This window comes from Pituophis catenifer, unplaced genomic scaffold, assembly GCF_029215685.1.
Source record: "Pituophis catenifer annectens isolate HBS135680 unplaced genomic scaffold, rPitCat1.0.hap2 SCAF_2, whole genome shotgun sequence".
Lineage (NCBI taxonomy): Eukaryota > Metazoa > Chordata > Lepidosauria > Squamata > Colubridae > Pituophis > Pituophis catenifer.
This window is the reverse complement of record NW_027256882.1, coordinates 13,034,359-13,061,938: the sequence shown is the minus strand read 5'-3', so window position 1 is coordinate 13,061,938 and position 27,580 is coordinate 13,034,359. Positions and strand designations below refer to the sequence as shown.

At 46.6% G+C, this 27,580-nt stretch overlaps 1 pseudogene; it reads right to left on the bottom strand.

Moving 5' to 3' along the window:
* Positions 1-876: 876 nt before the first annotated feature.
* Positions 877-26,804, bottom strand: LOC139309863 (vomeronasal type-2 receptor 26-like; annotated as a pseudogene).
* Between the last annotated feature and the right edge of the window lie 776 nt (positions 26,805-27,580).

Sequence of the window (27,580 nt, the reverse complement as noted above, 5' to 3'; positions counted from 1 at the left end):
AGGGGGAGCTCGTTCCAGATGGCAGGTGCCCCCACAGAAAAGGCTCTCCCCCTGGGGGCCACCAGTTGACATTGTTTGACTGATGGCACCCTGAGAAGACCCTCTCTATGGGAGTGTACTGGTCGGTGAGAGGCTACTGGTGGCAGAAGGCGGTCTTGTAGGTACCCTGGTCCTAAGCCATTCTGAATTCTGAAGCGCCACAAGAATTATGATGTCCCCTAATAACTGCAGTAGTAACTGGGGAAGGTCATCCAGAGTGTTGCCACTGGGGGTCATTTGCATTTTCTTGATATCTACTTTCAAGAACAAGTCATAGAGAGAAAGAGAGCAGGTTCATATTCATCCCACCTAAGGAAAAAGACTAATCCCCCCTGTTTTGGGGGTCTTCTCCAGGGGTGGGTTCTACTTATTACCAGTTCGCAATGGGGCCTGCTTTGCATGCTTTGCTCGCATGCACTCTTCTGAGCATGCGCAGAAGCGTTCTGATGACGTCGGGGTCAGTGGGCGGAGTCTCCCACTGGTTTTACTACCGAGAACCAGTGCGAACTGGGGGCAACCCACCACTGGTCTTTTCCCTTCTGCAGCTGTCTTATGTTAATATAACTACCTCATTTCTTATCCTGTCCTTCACTAGCTGCATGACAATTTTAATCATTAATTTGTTTATTTTAATGTTTGATGATTATGTTGGAATTTAATGTTATTAGTTTTACACTCTTCATAAGTTTATTTGCTTTGGTTTTAAGTACTTTTAATGGTCAAACTGATACAAAGGAAGCGTACAAGCCCAATAATAACTGCAACGAAAAAACAAATGTCATGAACCTTAAAAACTTTTTTTAATATCAGTGCTGTACTTTCTTCATGAGATGTTCCTTAGTGTTTAGATCTGGCCTCAGGATGATAATGTAGCACTTGGGGAAGAAGATGCATCCCAACAGCCCAGGCCAAGATGGAGAAGACCTGAACAGTCACCATGAATTTCCCTTTGGTGCTCAGGTAGGTGGGCAGGAAGGAGATCCTGACACTGCTAAAGACCAGCATGCTGAAGGTGATCAGCTTGGCTTTGTTGAAGGCTCCAGGCAGGTTCCTGACCAGGAAAGCTACAATAAAGCAAATGGCTGCTAGGAGACACATATAGCTGAGGACAATATAAAACATGGTAACAGAGCCTTCATTGCATTGAAGGATAATGTCTCCAGGCTGGGAGTGCAGGTCAGAGTCAGGGAAAGGATGGAGCAGATGAAAATTTGTACACCAGAACAAGAAATGATGATGGAGTTGGCCAAGCTCTTCCCCAACCATCTCTTCACTCTGTTCCCTGGTTTTGTGGCAAGGAAGGCTAATACCACTGTGATTGTTTTGGCCAACACAGAAAACATGGCTACTGAGAACACAATGCTGAACACAGTTTGTCTGAGAAGACAGGTGGTTTTCCTTGGTTGTCCAATGAAGAGAAATGAGGACAAAAAGCAAAGCAGGAGGGAAACCAGGAGGATGTAGGAGAGATCCCGATTGTTGGCTTTGACAATGGGAGTTTCTAGGTATTTAATGAATATGGTTAAAGTGAAGTCTGCAGTTAGGAACAAGAGTAGGGCAAAAGAGATCAGGATGATACCTAGACGTTCTTCATAAGACAGGAAGGTTATTCTTTTAGGGATACATTGGATTCGGTTCTCAGTTGGATATTGGTTATCTTGGCACCTGGTGCACTTTTGAGCATCTGAAAAAATAAAGCAGTCTTTATTTTATAGTCTCTCTTTTTGCATTTCAAGAAAGACCATAGTAAATGGTAAATAGGCACCTACATACATACATACATACATACATACATACATACATACTTTATATTTTGCTGATAAAGAAATAAAGGGAGACTAGTATAGATCTATTTCAAGCTATTTAGTTCTCATCAGCTAACCATACCCTTACTCAGATTCGAACTTCGACTGCCTGCATATTAGGCAGTTGTATTAACCTCTGAGCCACAAGTTCTCCTCTCTTCATCAGCTTGAGCCAGGGGAGAGATTGAGTGTTTTTCTACACACACACATAGCAATAGCACTTAGACTTATATACCACTTCACAGTCCTTTACAACCCTCTCTAAGCAGTTTATAGAGTGAACATATTGCCTCGAAGAATATGGGTTACCTATCTCGGAAGGATGGAAGGCTGAGTCAACCTTGAGCTGGTGAGAATTGAATCGCTGAACTGCTGGCAGTCAGCAGAAGTAGCTTGCAGTACTGCATTCTAACCACTGCATCGCTTTGGCTCATTTAGGCTGATTGCCTTAAACCAATCTTACAGCCAACCCAAAGCACCCAATGTGTACAAGTTTATCAATAACAAGCACAAAAAAATAAAACACAAAGGTGAATTACTTGGTGTAACAACAACCTTTTTCTTCTACATCCCAGCACATTCTCATCCTGCATCAACCCTATCCGATCCAAACAGTAGGGAGAAGAATCATCCTTCCGGAATTTTGGAGGAGTAGAGGCCTTTTGGAATTCAAGGAGGGTGTTGATCAATCTATGTCTTCAAGAGAATCAAATATACAGCACAGTGCAATAATTTAATCAGAAAGTGAACAAGACATGATCAAGGCCTTTGGTCTGGGAAAAGGCACAGTTGGTGCACAATAAGAATCATGGTGAAGGCCCCTTTAGGTAAGACCTCAGACTCGGAGCCAAACCAAAGCCCAGGATGTTGCATCACAGCCATCTGCTCAAGACAATACATCACAGAACTCAGGATGTTACAACACTAAAGCTCAGGATGTTACAACACAGCCAACTACCCAGGATGTTGCAGCATAGGACTCAGGAGGTCAGAACACTAGAGCTCAGGATGCTACCACACAACCCATTACCCAGGTCGTTACAACACAAAAGGCTAATGGGCACACATCTAGGACCTCGGCCACACAGAATGTTATGAAATAGCCGACTAATCTGCAAACATCAACTCCATCTACCAATCAAGATGTAACAACACAGCCAACCAACCCGCTTACAACAACAAAGCCAGCACTCCCCACCTCCCCATCAGTATTTATAGAGAGACGGCATCTCCGATCACGATTTGCTCGCACAAGCATGAAGCCGAAGATACCAGCCTGAAGATGACGAGTGAGACCTCGTCGAAACATCGCCAAGATACTCTCAATCTTACACAGGAAAAGACCCGAATACACCAAAACTTGCATACCTCTACCCGTGAAAATCTACGAAAACAACTTGCCCTCCTGTAATCTACAAAGAAAAATGGTTTTAATTAGAAGAAACATTTGCATCTTCAGATTCAGGGGTTGCTTTTTGCAACATTCTGATAAAATTTACCACAGGTCACTATGAGCTGCAAGGCCATATGCCTTATATCTTAACTGGCCTGCTAAACAATCCAATTCATCTGGAAACTGATTTTACCCACATTAGTGTGACTAAAAATAAGATGTGGTGCATTGCTATTGGTTTCTTTTAAAATATGGAAGAAAAGAAATAGGAGGAATTGCATAAATAGGAGGAATACCTCTTCTACATGTGCCTCTTGCACCCTTCCTTCCCATCTTTGTCAAGTTTAGAACAATGTAGTGATACTATTTATTCTTTTAATGTTTTAAAGTTTCACCTTGTTTTTCTTGATTGCAAGTCACCTAGAGTCTCCTCTAGATGAGCGGGGCAGCATATATACAGTAGTGGGTTTCAAATTCAGTTGCTACCAGTTCGCTTGTGGTCACATGTGTGTGTGTGTGTGTGTGTGTGTGTGTGTGTGTGTACGATGCTTCTGTGCAGGCACAGAAGCTTCTACGCATCCGCAGAGACATCCAGGTGGGTGGGCGGAGCCTCCCGCCGCCGCCGCTACCAGTTTCCCCAAACCGGGGTGAACTGGTAGCAACCCACCACTGCAGTAGGTTTAATAAATAATTATTAAATGGGCAAAAACAGTTCATTGAGGCTATTAAATGACATTTCTGGAAAATAACAGATTTGTTAAAGTTTTCTTTATTATTTTATTTTGACATCAAATGTTCCTTGGTATTCAGATCTGGCCTAAAAATAATAATATAGCACTTTGGGCTGAAAATGCAACTCAGCAAACCAGCATTGGAGGCCAAGATGGAAAACACCTGCACGGCCACCATGTATTTCCCTTTAGTGCTCAGGTAGGTTGGTAGAAAAGTCACCCAGACACTGCAGAAAACCAGCATGCTGAAAGTGATCAGCTTGGCTTCATTGAAGGCCCCAGGGAGATTCCTGGCCAGGAAAGCCACTGTGAAGCAAACAGCAGACAGGAAGCCCATGTACCCAAGGGCGACATTAAACATGGTGACAGAGCATTCATTGCATTGTAGGATGATCTCTCTAGAATGAGATTGCATGTCAGAGTCAGGGAATGGGGGGAAAGTGCCCAACCAGATGCTGCAGATGACAACTTGAATACCAGAACAGGAAAGTACAATGGAGTTGGCCAAGAGCTTCCCCAACCATCTCTGCACTTTATTCCCTGGTTTGGTGGCCAAGAAGGCTAACACCACTGTGATGGTTTTGGCCAAGATTGAAGAAATGGCAATGGAGAAGATGATGCTGAAGGCCATTTGTCGGAGGAGGCAGGTGACTCTAGTTGGCCGGCCAATGAACAGGAAGGAGGTCAAGGTGGAAACGAGGAGAGAGACCAGGAGGATGTAGGAGAGGTCCCGGTTGTTGGCTTTGACAATTGGTGTTTCCAGGAATTTAATGAAGATCCCCAAGACAAAGCCTGTGCTTACAGAGAGGAACAAGGCAATGGAAGTCAGGATGATCCCCAGATTTTCCTTATAAGAAAGATAGTTTATAATTTTTGGAATACAGTGATCCCGGTTGCTGTTTGGATGTTGATCTTCTGGACATTTGGCACATTTTTCTGCATCTGAAAAAAAGAACAAGAGTAGGTTTTTCTTTTAACATGTCTTTTTAATAAAATGCATTTTTTTTTTGGCTAGAATTGTGGTTAGTGTGAATGTTTGTGTGTAGATGAAGTCAATATGTTTCTTTCTTTCCCTCCAGCAAGAATATCTTAATATTTCCTTTCTTTTTTAATGTCACCATTTCATCAATGAATGTTTTGAGAGAGAAGTGAAAAAGAAAAGATGAAGGGAAGGAGGGAGGGAGGGAGGGAGGAAGGAAGGAAGGAAGGAAGTTCCATCATTTTATATTTCCACTGCTGAATCTGTTGAAAATTGAAGCCCAGACTTTTCTCAGTGCTTTAAGGTGTCAATGAGATCCAGCCTACAATGGAATGAAGTACATGTGAAGAATCACTTAGCATAATTTATGTCAGCTAGATAAACTTTTGCCATGGAAAAAGAAATGTTAGGTTGAATTGGCCATAAAAATGTGTTGGATATGAATTGAGGACATCAAAATGCATTCTTCTGTTTTGTATAATAGTAATGAGTCATCTTTCCACAAGGTCAAGAAGGAAGTTTAACTCAACCTCAACTTTTGATTCTCCTCTCCTCATTGTGGGCCAGGACTCATACAATGACTTTAAAGAAGAGCCTCTAGCAGAACCTGTGTAATGTCAGCCTCAGGAGACACCTGAGACTGTCCAAAAAATGGTACCACCGGAACAGATGGATCAGTTAGAGCAGTGGTTCTCAACCTGTGGGTTGGGACCCCTTTGGGGGTCGAACGACCTTTTCACAGGGGTCGCCTAAGACCATCCGAAAACACATATTTTCAGTGGTTTTAGGAATAATTTTATGGTTGGGGGTCACCACAACATGAGGAACTGTATTAAAGGGTCACGGCATTAGGAAGGTTGAGACCCACTGAGTTAGAGGATTATACCTAAGGTTGTTCAGTCCCCATGAATAGCCGATAGAATGAAGAGGATAGCAAAGATACTCAATGACTGTGATGGCGAACCTTTTTCTCGTGTGTCAAAAGCGTGTGTGTGAGCGAACGACAGCACTCATGCATGCCAGCACCCATAATGCAATGCACCCCCCTGTGCATGCATGCCTGACCCCCTGCAACTCCTGTCCCCCTCATGTGACCCCCTGCTATCCCATTTTGGGCCTAGTAGGCCTCCCTTCAGCCTCCTGGGCCCAAAAATGGGCCACGGAGGTATGTGCACAGCTCCTCCCACTCCTCCTGCCCCCCGCACATGCACGCACAACCTCCACCCCCTCACGCATGTGCACGTGACCCCCATGCACGTGCACATGTCTCCTGCATGTGCCCTCCCCCCCACGCATCCCCAAATTCAGTAGAGCTGAACTGGGTGACGGCTTGCATGCCCACAGAAAGGGCTCTGTGTGCCAGCTGTGGCACACTTGCCATAGGTTCGCCATCACAGCTCTATGAGATTCATTTAGCAAAGGAATAAATCCTTTGGCCTTGTCAGGGTGGCAATTAATCCCATTCTGGTTTTGGGTAATTGCACCTTGATTAGAGAATGGATCGTGACCTTCCCTTGAAGTATACTTTAAGAAAAAGGAGCCTTGGTAGTACAGTGGTCTAAGGCACCCTGTTATTAAGCTGGTTATTAAGACCAGATGCCTGCAATTACTTCAGGTTCGAATCTCGCCAAGGCTCAAGGTTGACTCAGCCTGCCATCCTTTCTAAGGTAGGTAAATTGAGGACCCAGTTGTGGGGGCAATAAGGTGAATTTGTATAAATATACAAAAGGATGAAGGCTATTGCTGAGCACATTGTAAACCGCCTTGAGTCTCCGGAGAAGGGCTGCATATAAATCAAATTAAAAAATAAATAAATAAATAAATAAATCCGAAGATATATTTTCTAAGAAAAACTCATTTATTTGTTATAAAGAAAATAAAACATCTTACTGATCTAATTACATCTAGTTACATCTAGTTACATCTTGGCAAAGCTTTCCCGGCCACCTCTCTTGGCTAGAGAACAAAGAAAAGTTTTTTTTAGAGAAGAAGAAAAGAATGTAGACATGCGCAGTAGTTACTGATAAGAACTTGGCAAGCTACGGTAAGTCTGAAAGTTCAAAAATAAGAGCTCATCTGGCAAATACAAAAACGCAGTGACAGGCCTGACTTAAAAAGTAACCCTGACACATGATTTTCCTTTTAATTGGAATCAAGCTTGTACATGACGTTTTCCTGTTGTTACCTCCTCGATCTTAAATAAACTGTTAATTTTCTCAGCAACCAGGTTGATGACTGTATAATTGAAATCAGAAGCAGAACACTCTTCTCCTTTTAATAATTTACGAGTTAATCAAGGAGTTAAAATGTCAATTTAGTTCATCAGGCCTACCTCCCTGTTCAGTATAGGGACTGAAATTTGGAAGTACTCTAATCCGGATTGTGAACATAGCAAGAAGGATTAGGGAATGGAAGAGGAACAGAGAAAAGTCCTGGAGTTCTGGAAGCATCAAAGACAGTTTCCAGAATCTTGGGTTCTGAGGTAATCTGAAACTGTGAACTGTGACTGTCTGAAGAAATGGTTCCCATCAGAGATGGAGACTTGCAAGAATCTGATCAATCCTCTTCCAAAGATCCAGTCAAGGTTCAAATCGTTATATTCCGGAATCTGAAATTGCTCACTATTTAGAGCAATGAGGTAAATATTAATCTGAAGCATCAAAGATGTGTTGTAAAAGATAAAGAACAAGATATGTCATCTTTCTCATAATACTCAATCCTGATTTATCCTATATTTTTATCCATGATCGGTATCCCTGTTTGCTTGATTATATGTCAGATTAGCCTCCAAGGTAATTTTTTATAATTCACTATGAAATAAATGTATATCTCAATCAATTCTCCAAAGGATCAGGCCCACTCTGGCTAATCTTTTCAAATTGCACTTTCTTTGAAAATGTAAGTTTCTACCCAAAGTCCGCCCATTTCTCCTGCTGTCACCCACCTTCCTCGGTGGAGATGGTTCCTTCAGGACAAGGATGACAATCGTAGCAGCAGATGGGCCTCCCTTCCTGAGCCACCTTCATGAATCCAGGAGGACAGCTTTCCACACACCTGGAAGGAGGCAGGGGCTGGGCAAAGAGAAAGAAAGAAATAAAGTCCCCAAAATGAATTAGATATCCTAAATGTAATAAAAGGAAAAATTTCAGGACTTTCAGATCAAGACTTAGCTTTGTTACATTAGTAGCCTACCCAATGGTGCAATCCAACATTTTTTTACTACTGGTTCTGTGGATGTGGCTTGGTGGGCATGGCAGGGGAAGGATACTGCAAAATCCCCATTCCTGCCCCACTCCTGGGGGAAAGATATTGCAAAATCTCCATTCCCACCCCACTCTGGGGCCAGCCAGAGGTAGTATTTTTTTTTTATTTGATTTATATCAAATCAAGTATTTGTCGAACTACTCAAAATTTCCAGAACCTGGAAAACTACTGGTTCTCAGAAACTGCTGGATTTCACCCCTGAACCAGTGGTGAAATGTAAAATTTGTTACTACCAGTTCTGTGGGCAAGGCTTGGTGGTGGTGGGTAATATGACTGAGTGGGCGTGGCCAACTTTTTTTTTTTTTTTTTTTACTTTTAAAACCATTTTTTCTACAATCTCTTCGGCTGAAGAGGTTGTAAAAAAAAATGCTTTTAAAGCCTCTGATGATCCCAGCTGACTTGCCTGATCGGCAGAGGCTTTTTTTTCCTTTTAAAAACATTTTTTCTATAACCTCTTCGGCCGAAGAGGTTGTAGAAAAAATGCTTTTAAAAGCTTCTGATGATCCCAGCTGAGCCACGTGATCATCAGAGGCTTTTTTTTTTTTTTACTTTTAAAACCATTTTTTCGGCCGAAGAGGTTATAGAAAAAAATTTTTCGGCCAAAGAGGTTATAGAAAAAATGCTTTTAAAAATAAAAAAAAAGTCTCCGATGATTGCACGGCTCAGCTGGGCAATGGGGGGGAGGGCGCAGGGATTTTTGCTACCGGTTCTCTGAACCACCCACCTCCATCGCTACTGGATCGGGCGATCCGGTCCATACCGGGAGCATTTCACCCCTGCCCTGAACCTACCACTTGAAGCTCATCAAACGGATTGTTGTTTGCCTATTTATTTTCTAATGTTTCTCACACTACAACGTTTAGTTTAATTTCTCGGTGTATGTATTTGACGGAAAGTTGAATGTATTCTTGGCTTTGGTGAAACGAATCATGTTTCTCCATGATCTAAAAGTTATTCCCTTGCAAGACACCTATAAACACTTAACTGGAATAGTTATGAATATATTTCTTCTAGACACTTGAACATCTAATCAAAGAGGATGTTTCGTCTCTGGAAAACTGAAATGACATCCCAAGCTTGTTTCTGCTGAATTCTACAATCCTCTTGGTGAGACGTTCAAAAAAGCAGTATAAAGTCTTTTCTCCACCTTGTTCAATGTTTCCATCTCTGTGATAGAATTCTGGTTGATTCTCAAGCTGAAATCCAAGGATCCTTGTCTTTCTAGACTTCCAAATGTCACTTTGCTAAAAGACTTATTGGAGAAAAAGACCCAGTTCACAATGTCCAGCTCTGCTATCAGCTCTACATTCTCATCCAAATATACCCCATCAATGCAATTATTGTAAAACTGAGAGTTTTGAAGGAAGGAATGAAGCTGGAATGGGAGAGAAAATGGGCAACGTTACACAAGATATAGAAAATTCTAAGGCAAGTCTCCTCCATTTGGGCTGGAATGAAGGATCTGTATTGAGGAATATACAAAAAAAGTCTTATTAAAAGGAAGAAGTGTTAAGGATATTGTTGTGTTACCAAACAGCAGAGTAAGTGTACAGAGAAACGGTACTGAGAGCAATGAATACAATACATACAAACTGGTTTAACAAGGCTTTTACTTTGTAGTGAAAAACAATTGCATAGTCTTTTTATCAATCCAAGTCTTTAGCCATTCAAATCAGTCCGAAGTTACAGATATCTTCTTACCAAACAGCAGTAGGTAATAAACAGCAATTCAACACTGGTAACAAATCACGATGGTAGCAGATCCATCCACTTCTTCACACGACTACAGTAACAGTTCCAACCAACAAGTCAAGCAGTAAGTCAAGCAATGATGAGAGCAGGTCCAACAATGACTATAGCTCGGCTCCTTTCTTATATACAGTTTACACTAGTAATTATCCACTTAAGTGTAGTCAGCAGTGCAATGACTCAACAGTACAATTAGGATAATTGCAGTCAGCAGTCAGTCAGCAGTCAGTTACAATGACTCATCAGTACAATTACTCAGCATTACATCTTAAAGTTACAGAATACATTTAAAGTTATAGAACACATATATTGCCTGGACAACTTGTTAGGCTTATACCATATCCTAACAAGAAGAATGAAAAAAATGGTGATCAGATGTTCTTATCTCTTCCCACACATAGTTGTCACTGCAGAGTCTGGAAAACCAATGAGAAGTATAGCAAATAATACATGTGAAGTGAATTAAAGAAAAAAAAAGACATTTCCCCTTTACACTTATTTAGACTGGGTGGGTAGTGTAAAGAAAAGAGTCAAAGAAGAAAGAGATAGAGGAAAACTGAAATATTTACCAAGAAGCTGTTAAAAATAATATGCATAAGAAATCAGCAGGGTGAACGAAATACAATAGGGAAAGCAATAGAAAGTTGGAATTCAAATTAATTTTTTTATATTTGGAACAAATTATGACTATTGTCAGAATACACAGTTTTTACAATTGTACAATTGATTCTCAACCACAATGGAAAGCTGTGCAATAGAAAAGAAATACCTGCCATGCCTTTAGCACAGGAGTTTTCATGTTTTGACCTTCTTTACGTGTTGTCCTTCTGGATCTGGATAAATAGGCAGCAATAATGGCCCGTGCCACAGCCCAGATTATGTTGTAAATGAAATAAGTGTCCAGAGTCAGGATTGGATCTATCTTCTCTTTCTTGGGAGCCTCCAGCTCTTCTCTCTGCCTGAACCTTCTCCAGCCTTTCACTGAAAAGGCATCCTTGGTGTAGGAACACAGGAAGGAGTTCCTTGCAAAGCGTCTCATGAAATAAAAGAACTTCGCATACCCACCATACTTTGCTCTTTGATTTTTCTTCATAAGAAAGGAAAAAATACTATGCATGTATTCAGTGGGAAAGTAATTATTTGTCAAATAAATAGAGAAGTCCCAGCGGACTGTGGTGATCAAGACTTTTCCTCTAAGATGTTTGGTAAGCTCTTTAAATATTTGATGCATAATTATAACGCCTTTGTGAAATGTATTCATGTCTGCACCATACATAAAGACATTTACCTTTCTCCAACTGAGGTATAAACGCAAGTCTACAAACGGTTCCTGAAGTGTTGTGGGAAAGGTTTGTGATAAAACTGGACAAATACCATTCTTTATCAGCATGGAAGTCAATGTCTCCATGAACCAGTGTCCATTCTCAGTGTCTGGAGCAAGGAGACCCACCAAATTCCATCTGAAATGGAGGACCAGCTTCAACATCCCTGCGTACTGGACTCCTTCAGCAGGGAGCATTGGGTAGAAGAAAGGAAAGTGTGTTTTGTCACTCAGAATCTGTGAAATAAAACTGTAACTGATCTGCAAAGAAAACAAGAGGAATCACTGTTTTATTGTGATTCCCCAATAAGCCATCCCATAAACCCCAAAACTTAGACCTAATGGAGGAATTGTTCCACTTCTAGCAATGAAGAACCTTCTGTAGGGACATCTCTGGTCATTCTGCTCATACATTGCTTCTCTTCTCACTTCAGTGCAGCATTTTGTCCTTGAAAATAGCTACCCAAGATGCACAATCAGCATTAGGAATGTGCCAAGGAGGAGATGGATCTGCTCATTCACTCCTCTCCCTTCATTTTTTAATTTTTATTTTTTATTATATATTTTCCTTTGTTATACATCACATTTCCATTTCTGCAATGACAGTGTACTGTCTGTATCAAATCTCTTTTGAATACACATAATATTATACACCATAATTATAGCCATAATATATTCTCATAATATATACAATAATAATATAATCTTCACTTCTAGTCACTCTATACAATTTAATCTGTAGTAAAATGTAATCCAATGCTAATATTAGCAATAGCAGACTTATATACCGCTTCACAGTGCTTTCCATCCCTCTCTAAGTGGTTTATAGAGCATGTTGCCCCCAGCAATCTAGGTCCTCATTTTACCCACCTCGGAAGGAAGGAAGGCTGAGTCAACCTTGAGCCTGGTGAGATTCGAACTGCCAAACTGCTGGCAACCGATGATCAGCAGAAGTAGCCTGCAGTACTGCACTCTAACCACTGCGCCACTGCAGCTCTAATATTGCTTATAGTATTATGCTTATATATATCTATATATACATTTACCTCTATTTCATTAATCATCCTTTATTATAAATTTACTAACTTCTGTTTCTACTTTCTAACCATTTATAAAATAAGTCCCATGTTAAATAGTACTCTGTTTCCTCTTTATCCTTAATTTTCATCGTTAACCTGTCCATTTCGAGGCAGTCTAGTATTTTTTTTAATACATTTTCATCTATAGGTATACTTTTGTTTTTCCAGTTTTGTGCATACATAATTCTCACTGCAGTTATTACATGTAATTTTAAATATATAATTCTTTTGTTGTATTTCCCCGGTAGTATACCTAGTAAGAACAATTCTGGTTTTAAATCTATTTGCTGTGCTATTATTTCTTCTAACCACCTTTTTATCTTTAACCAATATTTTTTTGCCATTGGACAAGTCCACCACATATGGTGATAGGACCCCAGTTTCTGTTTACATTTCCAGCACTCTGGCGATATATTATTTATTTATTATTTATTTATTAATTAAATTTCTATACCGCCCTTCTCCAAATAGGACTCAGGGCGGTGCACAGCCAAGATAAAAACAAAGCATACAAAATTTAAGAACAGTATTAAAATAATTAAATATTTTGGCCGAAATTAAGATAACCCAATTTAAAATCAATTTAAAATTTAACTCAGGCCAGCCCAGCTTGTTGAAATAAATAGGTTTTCAGGGCCCGACGAAAAATCCGGAGGTCTGTTATTATACGTAACTCTGGGGGAAGGTTGTTCCAGAGGGTGGGCGCCGTCACAGAGAAGGCTCTCCCCCTGGGGGTCACCAGCCGACATTGTCTGGCGGAGGGCACCCTGAGGAGGCCCACTCTGTGCGAGCATACTGGCCGGTGGGAGGCTATTGGTGGCAGAAGGTGGTCTCGTAAATACCCCGGCCCTAAGCCATGGAGCGCTTTAAAGGTGGTCACCAACACCTTGAAGCGCACCCGGAAGACCACTGGGAGCCAGTGCAGCTCGCGCAGGAGAGGTGTCACATGGGAGCGCCTCGTTGCCCCCATAATCCCCCGCGCGGCCGCGTTCTGGACCAGCTGGAGCCTCCGGGTGCACCCCAGGGGGAGCCCCATGTAGAGAGCGTTGCAGTAGTCCAGGCGGGAAATGACTAGTGCCTGAGTGACTGTGCGTAGAGAGTCCCGATCTAGAAAGGGGCGCAGCTGGCGTATCAGGCGAACCTGATAAAAAGCCCCCCTGGCCACGGCCGTCAAATGATCTTCTAAAGACAGCCGTGCGTCCAGGAGGACGCCCAAGTTGCGAGCCCTCTCCGTGGGGGCGAGTGATTCGCCCCAATAGCCAGCGATGGCGTCAGCTGGCTATATCGGGACGCTGGAAGCCACAGCCACTCGGTCTTGGAGGGGTTGAGTCGGAGCCTGTTTCTCCCCATCCAGGCCCGCACGGCCTCCAGGCACTGGGACATCACTTCAAGGGCATCGTTGGGGTGGCCTGGGGTGGAGATGTACAGCTGGGTGTCATCAGCGTACTGATGGAACTCCACCCCAAAGCCACGGATGATCTCACCCAGCGGCTTTACATAAATGTTGAACAGAAGGGGCGAGAGGACCAACCCTTGTGGCACCCCACAAGCAAGGTGCCTCGGGGTCGACCGCTGCCCCCCCGTCAACACAGATTGCGACCGGTCAGAGAGGTAGGAGGAGAACCACCGCAGAACGGTGCCCCCCACCCCCAACCCCGCCAACCGGTGCAACATGATACCATGGTCGATGGTATCAAAAGCCGCTGAGAGGTCTAACAGGACCAGGATAGAGGAGCAACCCCTATCCTGAGCCCTCCAGAGATCATCCACCAACGCGACCAATGCCGTTTCCGTGCTGTGCCCAGGCCGGAAGCCGGACTGGAGCGGGTCTAGATAGACAGCTTCATCCAGGTACCGGGGGAGCTGTTGCGCCACCACACTCTCAACAACCTTCGCAACAAAGCAAAGGTTGGAGACTGGACGATAGTTAGCCAAAACAGCCGGATCCAGAGAGGGCTTCTTGAGGAGGGGCTTCACAACCGCTTCTTTCAAAGCGGCCGGCAGGACCCCCTCACTCAAAGAAGCGTTAACAATCTTCTGGAGCCAGCCTCGTGTCACCTCCCGGGAAGCCAGTACCAACCAGGAGGGACACGGGTCCAATAAACATGTGGTCGCGTTCAGCCGTCCCAGGACCCTGTCCATGTCCTCGGGAGCCACAGGATCGAACTCCCCCCAGATAACACTCTCAAGACCTGCCTCAGTCATCCCGTCCGGACATACCCAGTCAGAGGCCAGTCCTTCCCGAATCTGAGCGATTTTGTCATACAGATACTGCACAAAGTCCTTGGCTCGGCCCTGCAAGGGGTCATCCCGCGCTTCCAGATGGAGGAGGGAGCGGGTCACCCTAAACAGGGCGGCCGGGCGATTATCTGATGATGCGATAAGAGCAGCAAAATAACTAGATTTTGCCGCTTTTATCGCCACTAGGTAGGTCTTAATATGAGACCTCACCAGTGTTCGGTCGGATTCGGAGCGACTGGTCCTCCAACTACTCTCCAGGCGTCTTTTCCGGCGCTTCATCTCCCTGAGCTCCTCGGAGAACCAAGGAGCTAGGTAAGTTCGGTGCCGGGTCAGAGGCCGCAAAGGCACGACACGGTCCAAGGCCCCGGCAGCCGCACTATCCCAGGCGGCCACCAGGTCCTCAGTCGAGTCATGAGCCAGAGTCTCAGGAAATGGCCCAAGCTCCATCTGGAACCTATCAGGGTCCATCAGGCGCCTGGGGCGGAACCACCTGGTCGGTCCCGCCTCCCTGCGGCGGGGTGCAGCGGTTAGAAAGTCCAGTCGAAGGAGCGAGTGGTCAGACCATGACAAGGGTTCGATGACTATATCCCCTGTATCAAGGCCACTCAACCACTGACCAGAGACAAAAACTAAGTCCAGAGTGTGTCCACCCGTGTGAGTGGGGTCATGAATTAACTGAGTAAGGTCCATGGCCGTCATGGAAGCCATGAACTCTCGAGCCACCTCAGATGTTTCGCCGACAGATGGCAGGTTGAAATCCCCCATGACTAGAAGTCTGGGGGTACCAACCGCCACCTCAGCTATGACGTTGAGCAGCTCGAGCAGGGCCGTTGCCACGCGGCAGGGAGCCAGGTACGTGATCAACAAGCCCATCTGTACTCCACGACCCCACCTCACAAAAAGGGACTCACATCCGGCTATCTGTGGAACAGTGGTCTCCCTCGGATCAAGACTTTCCTTTATAATAACCGCCACCCCCCCCGCCCCTGCCCTGAGCTCTCGGCTGATGGAATGCTCAGAAACCTGGTGGGCACATATCCACGAGGGGAACCCCCCCCTCATGGCCCAACCAGGTCTCCGTAATACCTGCCAGGTCCGCTCCCCCCTCCTGAATAAGATCGCAAATGAGGGGGGCTTTATTTACCACGGACCTGGCATTGCACGACAGCAGCCGAAGGCTCGGGCCCTGAGAGTCTGAACAGCCTGGGATACGAGAAGGGCTATGGGGACCGGGGCGTGCCACCGCTCGAAGATAGCGAGTGCGCACCCCCACTACATGATGCGGCCCCCTGCTCCCACCATATCTGCCCCTCCCACTCAACACATTGATAGAAAAGCCCTCGACAGAATGGACTCTGATGTCCCCCTTACCCCCGGAATCTGCACCCTCCGTGGCCCCACTAACAGCTGGGCCGGACCCCTCCCCCCGTGGGTTAACCCCCAAACCCACACAACCCTCCCGCCCCTTAAAATCCCTTAAAAATCTATCAAAAAGTTTCCCTAAAAAACCCCTTAATCCCCTTTTTGCAGCATGCCACCTCTCGGGGTGCCAAAGCCCGTCATAAAGGTAGGCCCTTGATAAAGTGGAGGGCCACACCTGCGAGAGGGGGGAGTCTCGCAGAATAAGAAGTTCTGTTGGCGAATACATCTAATCAATCAATTAATTAATCAATCAATCAATCAATCGGGGGAAAATCAACGGCCTGGGGGTAATCAAGATAGTCCAAAGTCTGGAAAGGGATATTCAATCAATTCCAAGTCAGTAAACTCCACTGCTCTCTCACAGCAGTGGATGGAGTCTTAGGCCGCTTCGAGGCCAGATGTTAACACCAGCTGCCCTCTCACGAAAGCTGGGAAGGGCCAGAAACCGCAGTCATCGACCGGCACCATGAAAGACTTGAAATCCGAATATTTCCCTCTTACAATTGGGGGCATTGATGACAAACCACCAATCTACAGGTTCACGGGCCCAGAGAAGACTCCGATAACTCTAGCGGCTGCACCTTAGGCGAGTAGGGAGGCGAATCGGGAGGCTATAGATGTCCATGTCCATGGGAGGCAGGTATCATAACAAGTATCGTATCATATTATTCAGAGGCATCTCCAGATGATAAGTGGCCTCCTGGAGGCTGATAGACCACGTAAGGCATAAAAGCCTGGCCCAAGGTCTTTTGTGACCATCAAACAGCAATGTTTCTAGCTCACCCCCATCCAAATGAGGGAGGGGGGGAGCCTCTGGAAGGACCAGGAGTGGGCCCCCTCCAAGTGGGCCTCCCATCCATAGCTGTAACCGGCAGTTCCAAGAAACAAACATTGATGGTCTGATTCAAATCATGGTCAGGATGCCCCTCGCTCTCCCTATTCAGGCTCCTGTCCCTTTCCGGCCTCTCTGATGTTATCTCTCCCAGCCGCTCGTCCCAGTGTTAAAGCGAGTGCCAATCCCGACGATGCCAGCTCTTAAAACATCCCCGTCCACCGTTGGGTCTAACAGGAAGCCCCTGTCATCCCCTCGGAGTCCCTGAAGCTCCAGGGAGGGGCTGCATCGCCGACGCCGCCACCGCCCGTTCCACTAGCTCGGCAGCTGCGGGGAGATGCCGAGGACGCTGAGGGCGCTCTCCCCGCTCATAGAGCCGCAGCGCAGCCGTCTCCGTCTCGTTCCTGGCCATCGTGTCCTGGAGAGCTACCAGCTCTCAAGAAGATGACACAGACTGGTGAGAAGCTCCCCTCACCAGACATGGGGGTCAATTAGCTGGTCGAGCCCCCGGAACCCCCAAAACCCGGGGGATATCCCCCGAGTATCGCCGCCGCTCAGCTGGGAGCGGCCATCTTGGACATGCGCAGAGGATATATTTTGGAACATGTTTGCCATTTTTGCTGGTGGCAAATGCCATCTGTAGAACATTTTGTAAAGGATTTTTTTTGTATTTTTTTTTTAATTTGATTTATATGCCGCCCTTCTCTGGAGACTCAGGGCGGCTTACAATGCGTTAAGCAATAGCCTTCATACTTTTGTATATTCATACGAAGTCAGCTTATTGCCCCCACAAACTGGATCCTCATTTAACCTTAGAAAGGATGGAAGGCTGAGTCAACCTTGAGCCTGGTAAGATTCGAACCTGCAGTAATTGCAGGCAGCTGTGTTAATAACAGGGTGCTTTAGACCACTGTACTACCAAGGTATGCTGTTGACATCGTTAGTTTGTAATTTCTTTCCCAAAGTTTTTGCCAATTGTCTAGTTCTATATTATATCCAAGATTTTTGGCCCCTACTATCATAGTTTCATTTATTTATTTATTATTTATTAATTTATGTAATTAATTTATGTAATTAATTTATGTAATTTATTTATTTATTTATGTAATTTATTTATGTAATTTATATGCCGCCCTTCTCCCAAAGGACTCAGAAAAGAAAACATTCAACAATTCAAAAATTACATAAAAATTAAAATCCAATTAAAATTAATTAAAATTATTTCAATGTAGAAATCCCCCAATGGATCAGCCCATTTGATAAAAGAGCCACGTCTTCAGTTCGCGGCGGAAGGAGAGGAGGTCAGGGACTGTCCTAAGCCTGGTGGGCAAACCGTTCCAGAGGGGCGGCGCTCCCACAGAGAATGCTCTCCCCCTGGGGGCTGCCAGCCGACATTGTCTGGCTGACGGCACCCTGAGGAGGCCCGCTATGTGAGAGCACATGGGACGATGGGAGGATGGCAGGAGATGATCCTGCAAGTACCCCGGGCCTAAGCCATGTAGGGCTTTATAGGTGAGCACCAGCACCTTGAAACGGACCCGGAGGACCACTGGCAGCCAGTGCAGCTTGCACAGGAGAGGTGTCACATGGGAGTAACAAGAAGCCCTCGTAACAACCCGCGCGACCGCATTCTGGACTAGCTGTAGCCTCCGGGTGCATCCCAAGGGCAGCCCCATGTAGAGTGCGTTACAGTAGTCCAATCGAGAAGTAACAAGGGCGTGAGTGACCGTGGTGAGGGCATCCCATGTTCTTCCATTTTAAAATTCAATAGGTAGTTATAATTTTTCTCTATTAATTTGCCATCTGTCCCTAACAATATCTGATCGAATTCTAGAGGTTCCTTGTAAAATCCATATATTTCTGCATCTTTCTTGTATCTCGTTTGTATTTAAATATGTGGTCACCAGGTGAAGTCGATTCCTTGATTGTTTAGTTCCTGTTTTGATTTTAAGTCCCTTCTTCATTTAGGATGACTTTGTACATTACAATTTTTTCCAGATCTAGAACATTAGGATGTATTAGTGCTTCCATCGTGGATAGCCAGACCGGTATTTTCATATAATGATTCTGTTTGATTTTTTCCCCATAATGAAAGCAGAGTATTCCTGATAGAGTGCCTTCAGAAGTATCTATGTATTTTACTTTTCCCATACCGTACAAATGCATGCCACCCCAATTGTAAGTCGTGTCCTTCTAACGTCAATATTCTTTTGTTCTTCAAATTTCTTCACTCCTTCACCCATGTGAGCGCTGAGGCCTGGTAATGCAGCTCCTAGTCTGGTAGCCCAACCCCCCACCCCCTATTTTTGGTGTCTTGTAGCATTTCCAATTTGATTCTTGGTGGGGTTTTTTTGCCTTGCCAGATGAACTTTAGAATCAATTTGTATAAGTCCTCAAGGAACTTTTCCCCTAGTTTTATCGGAGGTGCTTGAAATAAAAATAGCAATTTCGGTAGGATATTCATTTTTGTGGTGCCTATCCTTCAGACAAATGTAGGTTTCTCCCTTTTTCCAAGTCTGTTTTTATTTTTTGTAATAATTTAATGTAGTTAAATCTAATAATTTAATGTAGTTGTCTTCTATGATGGTTGTACATCTTGGTGTTAGCCAAATTCCCAAGTATTTAATTTTTTAAATTATCTGCATGTCCATCTTTTCCGCCACTTCATTTTTCTGTTTGTTTGTAAGATTCTTTGCCAACATCTTGGTCTTTTCCTTGTTTATTTTGAGTCCTGCCACCTCACCAAACTCTTCTATGCTTTTTATTAATTTGGGTCCAATTTCTCCCTTCGTTTTTACTTAATATAATTCCCATAATAGAACTTTGCTCTTCATTTACAACCCAGGATGTCTAATTGAAGGTTGGATGAACTAAAAATTCTCTTCTCAGCAAAGACACACCTGTGGGATTTTGTAGGTAACCAACATGGTCAAAATCTGGATGGAGATGTCAGTATCAGCCTCTTCAAGAACAGCCACTGTGTTTCTCTGCCTTCCACAGCTATAGTTGGGAACATTGGCCTCCCCACCAGAAAGCAAGTCCAGCAAAGCCTCTGAAGTCATTTGTTGACTGAAATAATTTTCATAGATGTTGTAACCCAGGGTGACATTGGATGAAATTTTGGGATTCTGGTTGATCTCCTGGATGGCAAAAAGGAAGGATAGCATTTTCCAGTACTCTGTTGCTTTTTTCCTGAATATATGAATATATTAGAACATAACCAGTGGAAAGAAGATATTATTAACCTTTTTTGGCAGGAAAAAAACCCCTAAAGTTTACAAATATATGAATGACCTCCAATGACCTCCTTTTCAACCGATAATTTGGCAGTTCTATAAATTCTGACGTTTTTATAATTCAGTATGGAAATTTAATTAGCCTTCCATTGTGGTGAATGCAATGATCTTGTTGCATTTACCATGTTAAAAAATCCATATACTACGTGTCTTTTCTAATTCATTGTTCAGAAGTTGCAATAAAAGCAATTCTAGTTTCTTCACAATTTCAGTCTTTCAAATTCTTTGTATTTTTGTGTGAAGCTGCATCTAAATTTCTTAGCTTCCTCACAAGTCCGCCCTGTATAATAAAATATTCCCTCATGATTTTCATAATTTGTGCTCTGGTTTGAAATAGTTGCATATTTTTAATAATTTCTCTGGTGTCATATACTAACACCACATCAATTTATTTTAAAAAATCTCTAAATTATGACACAGTATAAAGTTAATTATCAGTTACCCAAATTGTCTTTTACTCAATGTTATATCCAAATTTTCAATTTTTAACCTGTTCATCTTCTGTTTCATATCTTTAAAACTTTATACATTTTTGCTATTACATGTTCATCATTTGTACACAATTCAGTTTCAAATTCTGTTTTTTGGTTCCAATTGACCTTAATCCATATTAATTTTTTCTTTAACCTGTGCAGATGGAAACCAGTGCAAACTGTGGCTTTCTGCAGTCAATTATTCTCTTGATTTCATCTCAATTTGTCTATCATCCAGTATTAATAACTTTTGATATATTAACCATTTCTCCCTATCTGCTGTTTCTCTTCCATTAAATACTTCTTGTGCTGAGACCCATAAAGGTATCAGTTGTTCTATTTATTCCATGCTCTCAATGTAGCTGTTTTCACATAATGGTTTTCACATAATGTCCATATTAATTTTAAGTTTATTCTACCAAAAGGTTTGCCTTATTTTTCACATTGTTATTATTTCTGCAGTTTGATGAAGATTTCAGTTTCTCTGTCTGTCTGTCTGTCTGTCTGTCTGTCTGTCTGTCTGTCTGTCTCTCTCACACACACACACACATAAAAGTGTTAACCAAAAGAAAGAGTTATTAATTTCAGGAGATGAGTATACTGTCTATAATTCTAAAGTAGAAACTTAACTGAAGTTTAACTGATTAACATTTAATCCACCCACTCAAATGGGTTTCATGCTAGTAAGGAAAGTCCACTCTTTTAATTAGTGAATTTTGGTAAGAAATCAAAAAATAAAAATAAAAATTGAGGTTTTCTCATTTTTACTGCAGAGAAATATTACAACATTCCTGCATTTTTTTTATGTTGACCACTTTATTGGACGAGGGAAGAGTAGAAGAGAAGAACCTCTTCTCCTTCCACAAGCCTGCTCTACTCAGGATGTCAAGAAAAGTGGATACTTCTTAAAACAACAACAACAACAACAACAACAACAACAACAACAACAACAACAACAAATTTCAAATCAAGCTCATCAGCTGCAGGCTGGAAAATGGTTCCTCAAGGCCAAATAAGACAGAAAGAAGAACTGGCAGATCAAGGGGACCATTCATTGTAAGATATGAGACTGGAACTTTGGAAATCAGAATGGAATGGAATGGTATAGGAACTTTGATTTACCCATAAAGTTGAGTCAAAGGAGATTTGTTGAAGCTTAGTGGCTGAAACTTAGCTTTTGTTGCAGAGACAATGCCACCAATGAGGAACTCTCCTGGCCTGTAATGGTTCCGTGGTTGCACCTCATCTCTCTTCAGAGTCAGGAAGCATTTGGCTTTGAGACTTGCCAAGACTGTCTGGGGCAACAGAAGCAGCAGAAGCAGCAACATAACTTGTGTTCCTGATGATGGCTGGAGTTTTGGGTCTGCTTTGAAGGAGCAATGATACGAAGTGGTGGAAGTTAACCAAAGCCTTCTCCCATCAAGCTTGAAAGTTTCCCTAATGCAGACAGAATCCAGCAAAGGCTTCACAACTGAAAGAGAGGAGAGCAAACACAGCCCCTGCTTAGCCCAAAAGCTTCCCAGATTTTCTCTTTGTACAGAGAACCTTTCTGTTCGAAAGATTGTCCAGTGCAAAGACATTTGCCAACAAGGCTTTGATGCGATATCAAAGCGAAAGGATATTATGGCTGTGTTTGTTGATATCTGTCAGTTTGTCAAAACATCTTTAGAGATTTAGCCTCAAGACAGCAAATAAATTACTATGATTTGTCTAATGGCAACAAAGAGAGACTCACCTCTCTAAAGACTGAGTGAGTCAACAGGCAGGTGCCCAATGGGACTGATCTGTCCCCGTCCCCACACACACACACAACACAGCCAGCCGAGGGTTAAGGAAACACTTTGGAACGCACCCAGTTCTTATCTCCCTCTTGGCAGCGATAGACACACCGTCTGCCAAGGGACTTTATTTTCACAAACAGACAGATAAGATACGAACGTTCAAGAAAGTCCAAACAGAAATAATATTCCTCCCAGCAGTTCCGGACGAGGCTTTAGTGACTATCCAAGGTTTTGCTTTGTTCGTCACAAAAGATCCTTGACCACTACCCTCTATTATATAATCTCTGGGGTGTGGTCCAGTGACTCAGTTCTAATCCCTAGCATGCCTCCCAAGCTGCTGCAAACGTTTATCATGCCTTCGGAGGCGTGCGTCCAGGAATGATGTTTCATTATCACTTGATTCGAATCAGCTGTCTCCTCTCCCTCGACCGGCACTTGAGACAATGCCAGAGGGGAGGGGCCTGGAGAGGGAGGCCTGGCTGACTCCTCTTCCTCATGCTCAGAGCTTTCTTCCTCCGATGGGACAGGCTCAGAGGGCGGGGCCACAACACTATCCCCCACCGCAGGGCCCTTCCCCCGGGTCTGACGGTCGGGATGGGGTCGGGACGGGAACTGTTCGTGGAAAGCCCGCACCAGGTCAGGGGCCTGAACGGCAGACGCGTCCACCCAGGTGAAATCCTCGGGCCCGTACCCCTTCCAGGCGATGAGGTATTGGAAGCGCCCCTTCAGCCAACGGGAGTCCCGGATACTGTCCACCTCGTATGTCGAGGCGTCGTCCTCGTCGGCTGCGGCTGGGGGGGCAGGCGTCGGCGGGCGGCGGAGATGGCTCGCGGGGGCCTCAGGGACCAGGAGGGACCGATGAAAAACAGGGTGGAGCCGCATGGAGCGGGGTAGAGTCAATCGGTAGGCCACCGGATTGATGACCGCCTCGATAGGGAAGGGACCGATAAAGCGGTGGGCCAGTTTCCTCACCGGCCGGTCCGTGGGGAGGTGTTTCGTGGACAACCACACCCGATCTCCTACTTCCAGCGGTGGCGTCGCCTGGTGGGCGCGATCGGCGAACCGTTTATAATCCTCTTTCACCCGGATCAGCTGCCGCCGCACCAGTTGCTGCACCGCCTGCAGCTCTGAGAGGAAGTCCCGGGTCTCGGGAACAGGGGAGTCCATGATGGTCAACGGGAAAAGCCGTGGATGGTATCCGACGTTGGCATGGAACGGGGTCATCTGGGTGGAGGTGTGTTGGGAGTTATTAAAAGTGAACTCCGCCAGGGGAAGGTACTCGGCCCAGTTGTCCTGCTGCTGGTTGACAAAGCAGCGGAGGTACTGCTCCAGTATGCCGATGACCTTCTCCGTGCCCCCGTCAGTCTCCGGATGGTGCGACAACGACAGGCACACCTGCACCTCCAGCGCGGCCATCAGGCTTTTCCAGAAGCGGGCCGTGAACTGGGCCCCGCGGTCCGAAACCACCCGGTCCGGCAGGCCGTGGAGGCGGAAGATATGTTGCAGGAACAAGCGAGCCGTGGTGCGGGCCGAGGGCAGGCCGCGGCACGGGATGAAATGTGCCATCTTCGTGAGCGCATCCACCACCACGAGGACGGTCGTGTACGTAGCAGACAGGGGCAGGTCTGTCAGGAAGTCCATGGAGATGGCTCCCCATGGTCTCTCCGGTGTCGGCAGCGGCTGGAGGAGTCCAGGAGGGGGCCGGACGTGGCTTTGGCCTGTCGGCATGTCACACAGGACATCACGTAGGCATGCACGTCGTGCCATACCCGAGGCCACCAAAAAGTCCGCGTCACCAAGTTCAAAGTCTTAAAGAAGCCGAAGTGCCCCGCCGCGGGATTGTCATGGCACTGGTTCATGACGAGGGCTCGGAGCGGACTCGTGGGCACGTACAGCCGACCCCAGTGTCTGAGCAAGCCCTCCTCCACAGTCCATGGGGACGCGGGGCCGACGTCCACTCTCCGCTGCTGCGACCAGTCATCCCGTCGCTGCGCTTCCAGCACCTGAGTCCGCAGGTCCACCGGTTCCTGGACCGCGGCCAAGGAGTCCGCTGGCAGCACCGTCCGGGGGGGAAGGGAGTCCTTGGGGCAAAAGTATTCCGGCTTACGGGATAGTGCGTCCGCCCTCTGGTTGAGGTTGCTCAGAATGTATGTGATGTGGAAGTTGAACCAGGCGAAAAACAACGACCACCGGATCTGCCGCTGGTTCAACTTCCTGGCCATGGTGAGGTGCTCCAGGTTCCGGTGGTCCGTCCGCACCTCCACCTGGTGTCGGGCCCCCTCGAGGTGATGTCGCCAAGCCTCGAACGCGGCCTTGATGGCCAGCAACTCCTTTTCCCAGATGGTGTAGTTGCGCTCGGAAGGGTTGAGTTTCCGGGAGTAGTATGCGCAGGGAAAAAGAGTGCCGCCATCCACCGGAGCCTGTAGCAGCACCGCCCCAATCGCCACGTTGGACGCGTCCGTCTCCACCACGAACGGACGGTGTGGATTGGGGTGCCTCAGGACTGGCTCCGTGAGGAAGGCCTGCTTGAGGACCTCGAAGGCCTGCTGCTGCGGGGGCCCCCACTGGAACGGGACCTTCTTCCGAAGGAGCTGGGTCAACGGCAAGGTCAGGGTGGTGAAGCCCGGGATGAAGGTCCGATAGTAGTTGGCGAATCCCAACAGACGCTGGACGTCCTTCACCCGACGTGGGGATTCCCAACTGCGCAAGGCCTCCACCTTGCGCGGGTCCATCGCGATGCCCTCGGGGGTGATGATGTGCCCGAGGAACTCTATGGAAGTCTGGAAGAAGTAGCATTTCTCCAACTTCGCATAGAGCTGGTGCTCCCGCAGGCGCTGCAGGACCTGGCGGACATGCTGGAGGTGACTTTCCGGGGTCCGGGAATAGATCAAAATGTCATCCAAGTAGATCACCACGAACCGATCCAGCATGTCCCGGAACACATCGTTCATCAAGTGCTGGAAGACCGCGGGGGCGTTGGTCAATCCGAACGGCATGACGGTATACTCGAAGTGTCCGTACCGAGTGCCGAACACCGTCTTCCACTCGTCCCCCTCTCTCACGCGCACCAGGTTGTAGGCCCCTCGGAGATCGAGCTTAGTGAAGATCGAGGCCTCCCGCAACCTCTCCATGAGCTCCGGGATCAGCGGCAGGGGGTAGCGATTTCGCACTGTGATGGCGTTCAAGCGCCGGTAGTCGCAACACAGGCGCAAGTCCCCCGTCTTCTTTTTAACGAAGAGGACCGGGGCCGAGAGCGGGGAGGTCGAAGGCCGGATGAACCCACGGGCCAGGTTCTTTTCCAGAAAGTCCCGTAAGGCGGCCAGCTCAGGCTCCGACATGGAGTACAGACGTCCTGAGGGCAGGGGCACGTTGGGCATTAGGTCCACCGCACAGTCGTAGGGTCGGTGCGGGGGCAAGCGGTCCGCCTCCTTCTCGCTGAACACGTCGGCGAAGGGCGTCAGCTCCGGAGACAAGGAGACGTTTGGGGCAGAGACGTCCTGGCCGGCGCAGGTGTGGCGAAGGTGGTCGACACACTGCAGGCTCGGGAACGAGATGGCGTTTCTCGACCACGCCACCTGAGGGTCGTGCGCCCGAAGCCAGGCCATCCCCAGGACCAAGGGAAAGTGCAGATCCGCCGTTACGTAAAACTGGATCGCCTCCTCGTGGTTTCCAATGGCGAGGCGCAAGGGCTGGGTAGCGGTTTTGATGGGCCCCGCCACGAGTTCCCGCCCATCTATAGTTTCAACCCTCAACGGAGGGTCCACTGGAACCAAGGGGACTTTGTAATGGGCCACAAAGGCCTGGTCCATAAAGTTCATGGTGGCCCCCGAGTCCACCAGCGCGTGCGCTTGGAGCCCCTCCGACCGGATAGCCAACAACACCCGGGTGTTCAAAATCAGGTGCCGAGGGGGCTCACAGTCCACAGCCGCCGACTCTGGCGGGGCATGGTCACGTGCCTGACCCAGAGTTTCCCCTAGGCCAGGCCTGGCCCGTTTCCCGGCTGGTCACGCCGAGACTCCGGAACAGGCATGAGCGGTCCACTCCGCTTCCAGGGACATGAGGCGGCAAAATGTCCCGCCTCGCCGCAATAGAGGCACAACCCCCCTTGACGTCTCCGCATCCGCTCCTGGGCCGTCAGTTGAGGTCTGGCTGCTCCGAGCTCCATGGGCTCCTCAGCCGTCGCCACAAAACGCTGTGCGGTCCGGAGCGCTGTCGGTGCGAAACGCGGGGGTGCCGACGCTGTCGATGGTTCCGGAAGAGCCCGACGGGGCCGTCGCCGTTGCAGGCGGGCGTCGATGCACAGGCATTGGGTCACCAGCACGTCGAGGGTCGGTGGCGCCTCCACACGAACCAGCTCATCCTGCATCTCATCGGAAAGGCCATCCTGGAAGGCGTCCATCAGCGCCACCTCATTCCAAGCCGAATCCTGGCCTAGCAGTCGGAACTCTGCAATATAGTCCTGCAGGGGGCGCTTGCCTTGGCGGAGGTCCTTGATGCGCCTCGCTGCCGTCTGCACCCGGAGGGGATCCTCAAACATGGTGCGCAGGTGTTGTAAAAAGCCCTGAAAGTCCAGGAGCAAGGGGCTATCTTGCAACAACAGGGGCGTGGCCCATCGGGCGGCAGTGCCAGAGAGGGAGCTGATAACAAATGCCACCCGAGCCCGGTCATCCGGAAAATCCTCCGGCCTCATCGCCATAAACAGTTGGCATTGTCCCAAGAAGGCCGGAAACATCTCCTGCTGCCCAGAAAACCGATCTGGCACGTTCACTGGGCATCTCGGACGGGGAGGGGGAGGAGGTGGAGCTGCAGGAGCATTTCCCAAAGCAAGTTGGGCAGTTAGCTGTGCTACTTGCTGTTGCAGAAGCTGATTGGCCTCCAGCATCTGCTGTATCTGCTGCTGCAGCTGTTGGTGCATCGTGGGTTAACGATGGAGTATGGGGTGACGAACAAGATGATCTGTCCCCGTCCCCACACACACACAACACAGCCAGCCGAGGGTTAAGGAAACACTTTGGAACGCACCCAGTTCTTATCTCCCTCTTGGCAGCGATAGACACACCGTCTGCCAAGGGACTTTATTTTCACAAACAGACAGATAAGATACGAACGTTCAAGAAAGTCCAAACAGAAATAATATTCCTCCCAGCAGTTCCGGACGAGGCTTTAGTGACTATC